This window comes from Tachyglossus aculeatus, chromosome 3, assembly GCF_015852505.1.
Source record: "Tachyglossus aculeatus isolate mTacAcu1 chromosome 3, mTacAcu1.pri, whole genome shotgun sequence".
Lineage (NCBI taxonomy): Eukaryota > Metazoa > Chordata > Mammalia > Monotremata > Tachyglossidae > Tachyglossus > Tachyglossus aculeatus.
In genome coordinates, this window is record NC_052068.1 from 91,979,406 (window position 1) to 91,993,215 (window position 13,810).

The window sequence follows — 13,810 nt, forward strand, 5'->3', positions numbered from 1 at the left end:
GCCCCATGTGGGACATAGACTTTACCCAACCTGATTACCTTATATCTACCCTAGCCCCTAGTACAGTGCCTTGCACAATGTAAGTGCTTACAAATACCTTTTCTTTTTTAAAAAAAAAAAAGCAGAGCCATACATAAGGTGTAATAATTGTTTCACTAGTTTTTCCTGTCCTCTGCCATCTTCCCGGGGCAGGAGGGAGAAGAAGGAGAAGCAAACAATCCGAGTAATTCTTATCCTGAATAGTTGATCTTTGTTCAGTTGAGCATTGGATGAATTCTTTCACCCCTCCAAATCTCCTTTCTTCATGTGTCCATTGGCAACTCTTCTCTACTTTTGAGCTGCCCTTGAACCTTCTACCAATCGTATGAACCTCTATCTCCTCATCACCTTGGATATGATCTGGGGCCTTGAAAATTCCTTTTTGATTCTTTGTTAACATTTTCTAATTTAGTATTCCTCGCCATTCTGAATCAATAAGCATTGAAATCAGCCAGGGGAGAAACTCCAAATTGCCTAGGCTGGAAGGGAAGACCACGTCCGTGTCGTAGGAGAGGATCGCTCATGGAAGAGCCACTTTTTGAAATCTTTTAGAGAACTGAAGACCCTGGAGTGGCCATTTTTTGTGGTATTTTGTTAGGTCCTTACTATGTGCCAGGTACTGTAATAATAATAATAGCGATGGGTGTTTGTTAAGCACTTATTATGTGCCAGGCACTGTACTAAGTGCTGGGGTGGATAAAAGCAAATTGGGTTGGACACAGCCCCTGTCTCATGTGGGGCTCACAGTCTCAGTCACCATTTTACAGACGAGGTAACTGAGGCACAGAGAAGTTAAGTGACTTGTTCAAGGTCTCGCAGCAAGCAATTTGCAGGCCTGGAATTAGAACCCAGGTCCTCTGACTCCCAGCCCTGTCCTCCTTCTACAAAGCTACAGTGCTTCCCATCCATCTAGGGGAAGATGAGTTGGGGGGGCCCGGGGAGGGAAAACTGTCTATATCCATCAGCAGAAGGCAATTAGCTGTTGTGGTGCCACACTCTGCCTGGGTGTCGATGGCAGTCTAAACTGGACAACAGGTGCATAGCTTAATACACTGATTCCCCTTTGCCCTCCCTCCCAAACCCTGCCCTCTCCCTGACTTTCCCATCACTGTTGACGGCACTACCATCCTTCCCATTTGACAAGTCCGCAACCTTGGTGTCATCCTCGACTCCGCTCTCTCTGGCTACCAATCAATCTGTGCATCAGGCAGAAACTCCTCACCGTGGGCTTCAAGGCTGTCCATCACCTCGCCCCCTCCTACCTCACCTCCCTTCTCTCCTTCTACAGCCCAGCCCGCACCCTCCGCTCCTCTGCCGCTAATCTCCTCACCGTGCCTTGTTCTCGCCTGCCCCGCCGTTGACCCCCGGCCCACGTCATCCCCCTGGCCTGGAATGCCCTTTCTCTGCCCCTCCGCCAAGCTAGCTCTCTTCCTCTCTTCAAGGTCCTACTGACAGCTCACCTCCTCCAGGAGGCCTTCCCAGACTGAGCCCCCTCCTTCCTCTCTCCCTAGTCCCCCTCTCCTTCCCCCCGTCTTACCTCCTTCCCTTCCCCACAGCACCTGTATATATATATATATATATGTTTGTACGTATTTATTACTCTATTTATTTACTTATACATATCTATTCTATTTATTTCATTTTGTTAATATGTTTTGTTTTGTTCTCTGTCTCCCCCTTCTAGACTGTGAGCCCACTGTTGGGTAGGGACCGTCTCGATATGTTGCCAACTTGTACTTCCCAAGCGCTTAGTACAGTGCTCTGCACACAGTAAGCGCTCAATAAATAGGATCGATTGATCCACCGTTTTGGACCTGGGACCAAATTCACCTCTGCCTGGATAAAATGAGTTCTGCTTCCAGGGGCTGGGGACACTCAGGGTCAGCTGTAGAACACACCCAGGAGGTGGACACACCTCCAGCAGCCAGGTCCTCACGACCCCTCTTTGGGAGGAAGAAGCGAGGCGATGCCCCACAGTTCGAGACTTCTCTAAGGTTCTTGAAACTGGCCATGCATTTATCCTTTATCTGGTCAGGAGCCTGCTTTCAACCTCCACAACAGAAATGATCCACAGCCTCTGTGTCTTTTCAGTCTGGACAGGGTGGTTCCTGTTGCACAGATGCATTGTACTCTACCTGGGTTCATATCCCCAGATTAAAAAGGTAAATCCTTTAGTTTCCAAAGTGTCTGTGACGTGTATAGCATTCATTCATTCAATTGTATTTATTGAGTGCTTACTGTGTGCAGAGCACTGTACTAAGCACCTGGGAAGCACAAGTTGGCAACATATAGAGACAGTCCCTATCCAGCAACGGGCTCACAGTCAAGAAGGGGGAGACAGACAACAAAACAAAACATGTGGACAGGTGTCAAGTCATCCAAACAAATAGAATTAAAGCTAAATGCACATTATTAACAAAATAAATAGAATAGTAAATATGTACAAGTAAAATAGAGTAATAAATTTGTGCAAGCATATATACAGGTGCTGTGGGGAGGGGAAGGAGGCAGGGTGGAGGGAATGGGGAGGAGAAGAGGAAAAAGGGGGGGTCAGTCAGGGAAGTCCTCTTGGAGGAGGTGACCTCTCAGTAGGGCTTTGAATGGAGGAAGAGAGCTAGCTTGGAGGATGTGTGGAGGGAGGGCATTCCAGGCCAGGGGGATGACGTGGTCCGGGGGTCGACGGCGGGACAGGCTAGAATGAGGTACGGTGAGGAGATTAGCGGCAGAGGAGTGGAGGGTGCGGGCTGGGCTGTAGAAGGAGAGAAGGGAGGTGAGGTAGGAGGGGGCGAGGTGATGGACAGCCTTGAAGCTAAGAGTGAGGAGTTTTTGCTTGATGCGTAGGTTGACAGGCAGCCACTGGAGATTTTTGAGGGGAGTAACATGCCCAGAGTGTTTCTGCACAAAGATGATCCAAGCAGCAGTCTGGATAAAATGAGAGATTGAACCAGCAAGGTAGCGGTTTGGATGGAGAGGAAAGGGTGGATCTTGGCAATGTTGTGGAGGTGAGACCGGCAGGTTTTGGTGATGGATAGGATGTGAGGGGTGAATGAGAGAGCGGAGTTGAGGATGACACCCAGGTTGTGGGCTTGTGAGACGGGAAGGATGGTAGTTCCATCTACAGTGACAGGAAAGTCAGGGAGAGGGCAGCGATTGGGAGGGAGGATGCAGAGTTCAGTCTTGGACATGTTCAGTTTTAGATGGTGGGCAGACATCCAGATGGAGATGTCCTGAAGGCAGGAGGAGACTCGAGCATGAAGGGAGGGAGAGAGAGCAGGGGCAGAGATGTAGATTTGGGTGTCACCAGCGTAGAGACGATAGTTGAAGCCATGGGAGCGAATAAGTTCACCGAGTGAGTGTAGATAGAGAACAGAAGGGGACCAAGAACTGACCCTTGAGGAACCCCTAAGGAGATGGGAGGGGGAGGAGGAGACCGCAAAGGAGACTGAGAATGAATGGCCATGAAAAGCATGAAAAGGGTCTCCCACCCCAGATTCAGCTGCTTCTTGTATATTGTGTCCACAGATTCATGGATTTGAGACTTTCAGTTAGGATGTCTGGTTCAGGCAAATGTCATACCATCTGATTCCTGGGGCCAGGTGGAGGGAAGAAAAAAGAGGAAAAAATCAAGGCAAACAAGCAACTTTCCTTAATTTCAGGGCCTGCATCCAACTCCACTTGAGATCCAGCTTTAATCCGCCAGTACTAAAATGCACCCCACTGGCTTTATTGCTATATTATACACAGGTAGCTGATTATTGCCTTATAAATAACAGGCTTTGCTTCCCTCGTATTTTACAAGATTATGATGCAATGTCAGAAGCAGCCCGGCGGTAATGTTTTGGGGGAAGGAGATGGGGGTGTGGGGTCGGGGGCCCATCTGGAAAGAACCCCCCCCACAATCCGCAGTCCTGCCCACTGGCCTCTTCAGCTCTCCCTCTCCACCCCAGACCTGCAGTGATGCTCAAAGCTCACTCAGCCGTTGAGATCTGACATCTCATCAGAACGGCAGCCATTCGATTCGCATTTTCTGCATTTCTGAGTCATTGTAACATTCACCTTTTCTCTTCCGAGAGATTGGCTTCCCAGCGTTCAATGTAAATGCCGCTCTCAAGGGGTCCTCTGGAAGAGAGAAAAGGGTGAAAAACAGACAATCCCCTAGGTAAAATTCCATTTTTTCATCTCTGACCCAGTCTTCTGCGCTTATGTCCTGCAGAGAGCTGTTTGTATGCTATATGCCTAAGCAGAAGGGGACAAAGTGCAGTATAGGTGTGTCAGGGATAGGATGTTTGATTCCTACATTGACCAATGTCTTCTGCCCTTAATGGCTTGGATTAAAGGGAGACTACCAAATGGAGAGAAAGTCTGGCCCAGTTTCCTCCTCCCCACACTGATATTTCTTCTTCTGGAATTGATCCTGGTCTCACAGTTTGGCCAGCCCACATTAAAAGTACAGTGTTGAAGAAATGAAAAATCAGTTGGAATGCTAGAAAGGAGGCAAGGCAATCCCTAAAGGAAAAGTGAAAAGGAATCTGGAGTGTTTAATCTGGGAAGGGAAGGCTGAGGCAGAGACTGAATCACTTGCTGATAAGACCATGACAGGTTTTTACGGGGAGAACTCTGATCAGCTGTTCTCCACTTAGGCTGAGGGCAGAAGAAGAGGAAGTTGATCTAAATTACAGCAGGGGAGGGTTGGGTTAAGAATAAGGAAGAACTTCTCAAGTAGCGAGGGAATAATATGTTGAGACTATTGAGAGAGAGAGAGAGAGAGAGAGAGAGTGAGTGTGTATGTAATCTTCAATCCTGGAGAGCAGAAAGACTCCTGATCTGAATGGTTTAATGAGGCATAATCCTGGAGACAGAGGCCTGGACCATGACCCCTGAATGTTCCTTCCAATCCAACTATATTCCATGTCATCAATGAGATTTCTAACCTGTGACTCCTTTGTAAGTTTTGGCCTTGTTCTTCCTTCCTGCTCCTAACTAAAGAAATGAGGCCAAGATGTGGTGTTAGCCAAGAGCAACCACCTGGCTTGTAGAGTGAAGCAGGAGGGAGAATCTGTGGCTATTTGATTTCCATTTTCTGAGAGAGAACTTGATTCAGTGACAAAGCTTCTCAGAGCTGCTGTTCACCGAGAGAGGGGTGGTTTAGGGAAGAATGATCGTTTTCTCACTTTTTTTATGATATTTGATAAGTACCTACTGTCAGCCACTGTACTAAGCACTGGGATAGAATCGAGATAATCAGGTTGGACACAGTCCATGTCCCACATCGGCTCACGGTTTTAATACCCATTTACAGATAAGGTAACTGAGGCCCAGAGAGGTTAAATGACTTGCCCCAGGTCACAAAGCAGACATGTGGCAGAACCCAAATCCTTTGACACCCAAGACCATGCTTTTTCCACTATGCAACACTGTTTTTCTTTCTTTTTTTGATATGGACAGGGTTGGATTGGATTGTATCAACCTCAGTGTCTAGCACAGTGCTTAGCCCAGAGTAGGCACTTAATAAATACTGCTATCATTGCTCTTATTATTATAACTAATTCTATTTCCTTCTGATGAACTAAGGAGCAGGTTCCCAAAATGCCAGTCAAATCTCAACTATCCTAGTACTCTTTTTAAAGTGTTGTCATTCTAATCCTTCTCTTCATCATCCTCTTCATTATCATGCTCATTTTTCAACAGAATCATTGCCAACAGCATCTTTGTTGTTTTCATCCCTATCAGTTTCATCGGCAGTGGCAGTACTTACTAAGCACCTCTGTGGCACCAGAGCCCTTTAAAAGATGCTTAGAGAATGTACAGCAAATGTGAAGGACTGAGACATCCCCTTAAGGAATCTAATGGCAGAAGGGAACAGGGATCTTACATTGGATATGTTCTGTCCACTCCATACAATGCACATCACCTTTGCCTTGTTAATCTCAAGCCTAACCATCCCACCTCCGTCTTCTCTTCCCATCCTTGCCAGGAGTGGGAAGGCCTGGCCTGGCCTGGCACAGGACCAGGGAATTCATGCATCTACCTCCTCTGAGGTACCCTGAGCTTTCACTATATGTGTTAGCGAGAACGTGGTCAGGACTTAGGAAGTGTTCAGCTGATGTGAGTTTGTTTAGATGCAGCACACTAAAATGCTGGAAGAAAGTGTGTGTGTGTGTGTACGGACCTGTGTGCCCATGTTCCTGGTGTCAGACATAGTGAGTCCTTCAGTGTGAATTTTCTTCAATACGGTGTTCTGCAAGGGCTCAATCTCCACTACTGTAGGAGGACCGGGTGAACCAGCAAAGAAAGACACATTTTATTCCATCCTTAGGGTCATTGCCTGCTTTTCTTTGGACCTACTGCCTGAGCTGAAAAAGCAGGCATGGCCAATTCCTGGCCAGTGCTAAAATCCTCACCAGGTCCAGTTCTGCAGAGTGACTCAGGCCTCCCCAACAGTATGGAACTTCTTCATTCCTCAAATCCACTAAACCTCAATCTTTGCCTCCATCAAAGCCCTCTGAAAAAGTTTCTTCTCCCAAGGAGCCTTCCCTAATTAATCTCCCCAGTTCCCTGGTCATGGCACCCCATCAGTCACCTTAGGTCTTCATATGTAGGTCTGCCTATTCGTTTCTTATCTATTGGTTTGTTTGCTTACTTTTTCCATTCATTCATTCATTCAATCATATTTGAGTGCTTACTGTGTGCAGAGCACTGTACTAAGCACTTGGGAAATGCAAGTTGGCAACATATAGAGACAGTCCCTACCCAACAGTGAGCTCACAGTCTAGAAGACTGTCATTTGCATCTATGCACTTTTTTACCTCTTGGATGGTAACAATTTCAGCTCCTCTAGAGCACACACTGTGACCTTTTCTTCTCATGCTGGGGGAGAGGTCTGGGGGTTTGTCCTCTGGGACTGAAAAGAGGAAAATCAGGTTCCTGGACTGAGCATTTGGGAGCTGGGAACAGAGTTTCCTGATGCCAGACCAGAGGAGAGCCTATCTAGAGAGCCTAACCAGAATTCTCCCTTTCTCTATGTTCCCAACTCTGTCTGGTCCCTATTTCCCAGAGAGGACTGTCAAGAGGGTAACCCATCACTTATACTTGAAGGAAAGACTCCCCATCTCTCTGCTGATATCAGGGCTAGATTGCAGGTATTATCTCACCTACTCAAATCTCACTTCTGGCCCCTTTCCCTGCTAATCCTGCCTCTACTTTACTGGAGCCAAACCTAGAAGAGTTAGAGCCCTGCGATTTAGTAGTCAGATCAAATTTTTCAGTGGCCAGTGGTGACCTGGCATCTGTAGAGTCTGCATCTGGCTAAGGAGCTCAGGAGCAATTAAAGATGCATGGGGGAAAAAATGTAGCAGCTTAGAACGGTGTAAAAAAAGAGAAGCATTCTGGAATAAGGCTGGGAGTCAAATAGACACTGGTGCAGGCAGAATTCCAGCCGTTAACCCTGCAATGCTGAGTAAACAGCTTGTTTACGCTCTCTTTCCCTCTCTCTGGTCCTTTTTCCTTCCTTTCTCCCTCCTCCCCCTCCACCAAGCTTGTGTCGCCAACACCATTCCTGTCTCTCACTCCCACTCTCTCTGTTTATTACCAACATAACAGGGGGGCAGTCAGCCTTTAAACTGTCCACACTTGAACAACTGGTTTTGCCACAAAGAATGGAGGCGGGGCAGGGGGGAGAAGACATTCGGTAATAGAACTCTAATGGAGCGGCTGAGTCAGCAAACAGCTGGAGTGTTGTTTTTTAAAAAGGGCAGGGATCATAACAGACAGTGCATTTGTCGGTTGGGAGGGGGAGGATGGTCATTTCAGTGGCAATGCAGAACAGTGCTGAATGGGCAGGACAGTGATGATGGATTTTGTTGTGCCTCTGAAAGAAACTGGCACAGGATCAGCAGCAGAGTGAGTGTCTCTGGGACTGATGAGGAGGACCTAGGCTGGACGGTGTTGGAGGAGGGGCTCCAGGGAGTCCTCCAGGACAGGTGTCCCTAGGTTTGAGCATGTATTTGTAAGTGGATCTAGCAGTCCCATGAAGCAGGTGGGCACTCTGGAGACAGCAGGAGAGAGGCAGAAGGAATGGCTTGGGCAGGGCTTGGAGAAGATGCCACAAAGTGGCCAGATCTAACTCACCTTAAGGAATAACTTGCTTTCTCCTGGAAGTGATACAACACTGGAACAGGAAAGATAAAAATAATAACTGTGGAATTTGTTGAGCACTTTATATGTTCCAGGCACTGTAATGAGTGCTGGGATGGATACAAGCAAATTGGATTGGTACAGTCCTTGTCCCACTTAGGGCTCATAGTCTTAATCCCTGGGTTACAGATGAGGTAACTGAGGCCCAAGAAGTGAAGTGACTTACCCAAGTTCACACAGCAGTCAAGTGGTAGATCTGAGTTGAGAACCCAGGTCATCCTGAGTCCCACGTCCATGCTCTATCCTCTAGGTCATGCTGCCTGTCTTCTAGACTGTGAGCCCATTGTTGGATCTCTATATGTTGCCGACTTGTAATAATAATAATAATAGCATTTATTAAGCGCTTACTATGTGCAAAGCACTGTTTTAAGCGCTAGGGTGGTTACAAGGTGATCAGGTTTTCCCACGGGGGCTCACAGTCTTCATCCCCATTTTACAGATGAGGTAACAGGCCCAGAGAAGTGAAGTGACTTGCCCAAAGTCACACAGCTGACAAGTGGTGGAGCAGGGATTTCAACCCATGACCTCTGACTCCAAAGCCTGGGCTCTTTCCACTGAGCCACGAGGTTTGCACTTCCCAAGCGCTTAGTACAGTGCTCTGCACACAGTAAGCACTCAGTAAATACGATTGAATGAATGAATGATTCAAAGATGCAGCATGCAGTTGCTGCATCTACCATTGTGAAAGAGGTGGAGTAGCCCTCCTGAAAATCTTCTGGGAAACAATAGCTACTACTACTACTAATAATAATAATGGCATTTATTAAGCGCTTACTATGTGCAAAGCAATACTATCAATAACAATAATAACTGCAATGATAACTAGAATTATGACATTTGGTAAGCACTTACTAAGAGTCAAGCATTGTGTGGAACACTGGGGTGGAAATAAGATCAGTAGATGAGACACATTCAACCTGAATGATCATTCACCAGCCTTCAGGTAGGGGACTGGATTAGGTAACCTCCCCCAGTTCCTTCCTGGCCTATTCTCAGCCATCACTGACCCACCCATACGTCTGAGAGCTCTCCCTGAGAAGAATGACAACAGGTTGTGGGACCACAAGGAGAATCATCCACTCTATGACCTTTGACTCCACCACATCAGAATTCTACATATCCAGCTCTCTCCACTCGACTATAGAGTAGCCACTGATTAAAGCAAAATGGTACATGTGATATTGGCATGTTACACTGCTTGCCCTGCATGATATCTTTGATAATAATAATGATGGCATTTATTAAGCGCTTACTACGTGCAAAGCCCTGTTCTGAGCTCTGGGGAGGTTACAAAGTGATCAGGTTGTCCCACGGGGGTGCTCCCACGCATCTCCTAGTATGATACTGGCTGTACCAGTCAGCGTCCCCGGCATCTACTCAGCTAAGAGCCTTACCTTTGGACTGACTGGAAGCAGATTTCATGAATTCCAGACAACTTGACATTTCATGCATTATGCTGGGCACACGCAGCGTTATTGAAGATGTCCGAGGTGCCATTTGGTGGAAGTTCGCCGGAGTTCAGCAGGTGACCCTGGGACCCCCTGACTTATTCCAAGGCCATTGCATTCTGCTCCCAGGTCCTGATGAACCCTACTGTTGGACTGGAACCAATAGAAATCTCCAGCAGGTACCATGACGGTGGACAACTCTGCCTTAACATCATCAAACCCAGCCACAAAAGCATCTGTCCTGTGTCAGTACTGGACAGGATACAGGCCATCTTAAAATCAATCAGTCAATCATATTTATTGAGCACTTACTGGGTTCAGAGCACTGTCCTAAGTGCTTGGGTGAGTACAATATAACAAAAAATGGACCCATTCCCTATCCACAACAAGCTTACAGTCTAGAGGGGGAGAAAGACATTAATATAAATAAATAGATTACAGATATGTACATCAGCGCTGTGTGGCTGGGAGAGGGGATGAATAAAGTGAACAAGTTAGGGCGATGCAGAAGGGAGTGGGAGAATAGGAAAAGAGGACTTAGGGAAGGCCTCTTGGAGGAGATGAGCCTTCCAGAAGGCTTTGAAGGTGGGGAGAGTAATTGTCGGATATGAGGAGGGAAGCTGTTAGAGGCCAGAGGTAGGACATGGGTGAGAGGTTGACAGCGAGACAGATGAGATCGAGGTACAGTGAGAAGGTTAGCATTAGACAAGCAACGTGTGGGCTGGGTTGCAGCAGGAGAGCAGAGAGGTGAGTGAGGATGGGGCAAGGAGCCTAGTATAAACAGAAATATTCCCTGCCCACAATGAGCTTACAGTCCAGATGTGAATGAGAGTTAATAATAATAATAATTGCGGTATTTGTTAAGCCCTTACTATGTGCCAGGCCCAGTACTAAGCACTGGGGCAGATACAAGCAAATCGGGTTGGACATAGTCCCTGTCCCACCTGGGGCTCACACCCTCAATCCCCATTTTACAGATGAGGGAACTAAGGTACAGGGAAGTGAAGTGACTTGCCCAAGACCAAAGAGCGGACAAGTGGAAGAGGCTAGAAGATGACTGCAGCTGTGTGCTGAAGAAAAGAGGAGATCTGACAACAATTCAGTGGTTTCTGGCAGGGCCCTGGATGTAGTTCTTAGCACTGAGGGCTTACGTCCTGCAACGGAGCAGGCCACCCCTCTGACAGTCTTTATTAGTATCCTATTGTAAGGCCATTTATCACTCTCAGGGCCGGGTGATCGAGTTTCCCTCTTGAAGTTAGCCCTTCTGACAATCCTGCTTGCCTGTTCCAGAATCCGGCTCCTGCCAGTTGACTTTTCCAGTTTACTTGTTGTCTGTCCTAAACTCTCCCCCTGCTGGCCCTTTTTCATCTTCTGTATGCCTTAAACCTAACAATCGGAATAACAACGGTCGTGTTGGTTATGCACTTACTATGTACCAAACAAGTTGCTAAATACAGAATAATCAGATCAGGCTGAGTCCCTGATGCACACAGGTCTCACAGTCTGTGGGAGTGAGAGCCGGTACTTAATCCCCTTTTTACAAACAAGGAAGCTGAGGCCCCGAGAAATTAAGTGATTTGCCCAGGTTTCCACAGCAGGCAGGGTGCAGATAATAATAATAATAATAATAATAATAATAATGGCATTTGTTAAGTGCTTACTATGTGCAAAGCACTGTTCTAAGCGCTGGGGGAGGATACAATGTGATCAAGTTGTCCCACATGGGGCTCACAGTCTTAATCCCCATTTTTTACAGGTGAGGGAACGGAGGCTCAGAGAAGTTAAGTGGCTTGCCCAAGGTCACACAGCAGACTTGTGGTGGATCCGGGATTTGAACCCATGACCTGCAGGGTGCAGATCTGGGATTAGTACCCGCGGCTCTTAACTCCCATTCCTGTAATCTACCTACTGGGCACTGCTGACGAACTCACCTGCTTCACCTTCAGTCAACCTGGCCTTCTATCCTCTTTTCCTATTCGGGGGCTCTATCCCTCACTCAGCCCATGGGGCTCTTCTAGCACCTCGCTGCCCAGTCCCCTGATGTTGATTCAACATCAGCTGTTCACAGTCTGAGGAGAAAGACTCCATTTCTGGGATCCTGGGAAGCTGGGGACAAAGCAAACTCTGCCTTCGCCGTGGGGTCAGGGGGGGAAACGTTGGCAAATCACCCCAGGAAATTCTGAAATAGCACCTACCTTTACCTCGAGAGAGTTTGTGAGTGGGGCAGATGGAGGGGGGAGTGCTTCCTGCTAAAGCAGCAGTCCACTGAATTAATTTGTTTTTCAGGCTGGTACAATGCGTACCTCGAGGGCCTCTAACAGTATTTATAGGGAATGAAATCCATTTGGCAAGCACCCCATTCCTTGCCTGTGAAGGCAGCTGCACCTCCAGCAGAAATTCCCTTTCCCTAGGAGAAAGATTGGATGGATAACTTTGCCCTAAAAGTGTTCATGGGAGATGGCGTATTTTGACTGCCCACAGTGTCACTGGCTGGTGGGCTCACTAAGAGGTGCAGTCATCCTGCAGGGTCGAAGTCTGGGCTACTGCCCACCTGTCTATAATTGTATCATTTGTTTATGCTGGCTCTGTGGTCAGGGTGAGAGCTCCCTGAGGGCAGGACTAGGGGATTCTGTTTCTTCTACTGGACTGAGGCGTTCCCTGAGGAGCCATGTCTGTGCCTGTTGTGTTTGCTAACAGGGACCCCAAGGGTTTAGCTCCGGCATATATCCAACCTGTCTGAATAATTGCCTGGCCTCCCTTAACCTGCAGGAGACAAACGTTATACTGGAGTTATAATGATTTCATTCCATTGGCCTCTTATATTCTTCAGCGTTTTACTTCAGAGAAAATTCTGACCCTTGAAGTCAAAACCATGAGCAGAAGGACCCTCTGGCCACACTCCTTGCCTGCTCTGAGATGCCAGAGAACAATGCTTCTTGGGAAGGGTAGCATTAGGGGAGTTGTAAGCTGGGTGGGACTGGCAGATGTTGAGTGGAAAACTTAAATACTTGATCCTGTTTTTGATTTCAGATCCAGGATGGTTAATAATTCATTCATTCATTCATTCGTATTTATTGAGCACTTACTGTGTGCAGAGCACTGTACTAAGCGCTTGGGAAGTACAAGTTGGCAACGTATAGAGACGGTCCCTACCCAACAGTGGGCTCACAGTTTAGAAGGGGGAGACAGAGAACAAAACAAAACATATTAATGAAATAAATAGAATAAATATGTACAAATAGAGTAATAAATACGTACAAACATATATACATATATACAGGTGCTGTGGGGAGGGGAAGGAGGTAAGGCCGGGGGGGATGGGGAGGGGGAGGAGGGCGAGAGGAAGGAGGGGTCTCAGTCTGGGAAGGCCTCCTAATAATAATAAGCGCTTACTATGGGACAGGCACTATTATAAGCGCTGGGGTAGATACAAGATAAACAGATTGGAAACAGTTCCTGTCCCACAGAGGGTTCACATTCTTAATTCTCATTTTACAGATGAGGGAACTGAGGCACAGAGAAGTTAAGGGACTTTCCCAAGGTCACACAGCAGACAAGTGGCAGAGCAGGGAATAGAACCTAGGTCCTTCTGACTCCCAGCCCCATGCTCTATCTACTAGGCCAAGCTTGCTCAACAGCCAGTAGACAGGATGGTTTTGAAAAGCAGTTCCTCTGTGACTTTAGCCCATGCTGGACTTCCCCTGGTTGCCAATTGCTGAGAATGTTTTCAGAAACAGCAGGAATATAAATCATTGACAGTCAAACTTTTTTATTGACAGATCCTCACTGGCGGGAACCAGGCATTCCTGGAAGGGAGGGAGTTGGGCAGTCTCAAGACGAGCTTCACAGTCCGATAGCAGTGGCTGCATCTTTGGTGGCATATTTTTACAGGTTTTATGGGCATGACCAATTGAGATTGCTTTTTAATGAATTGTCCATTAATTTAAGAGTGGTGTGGCCTACGGGTTAAATGTCTAATCCTGAAGGTTTCAGTTTCCTGTTGTGTGACTTTGGGCAAATCACTTAACTTCTGTGGGCCTCAGTTTCCTTATCTGTATAATGAGGATTCAAGACTTGTTCTCTCTTCTACGTAGACTATGAGTCCAATCAAGGACAGGGACTGTATCTGA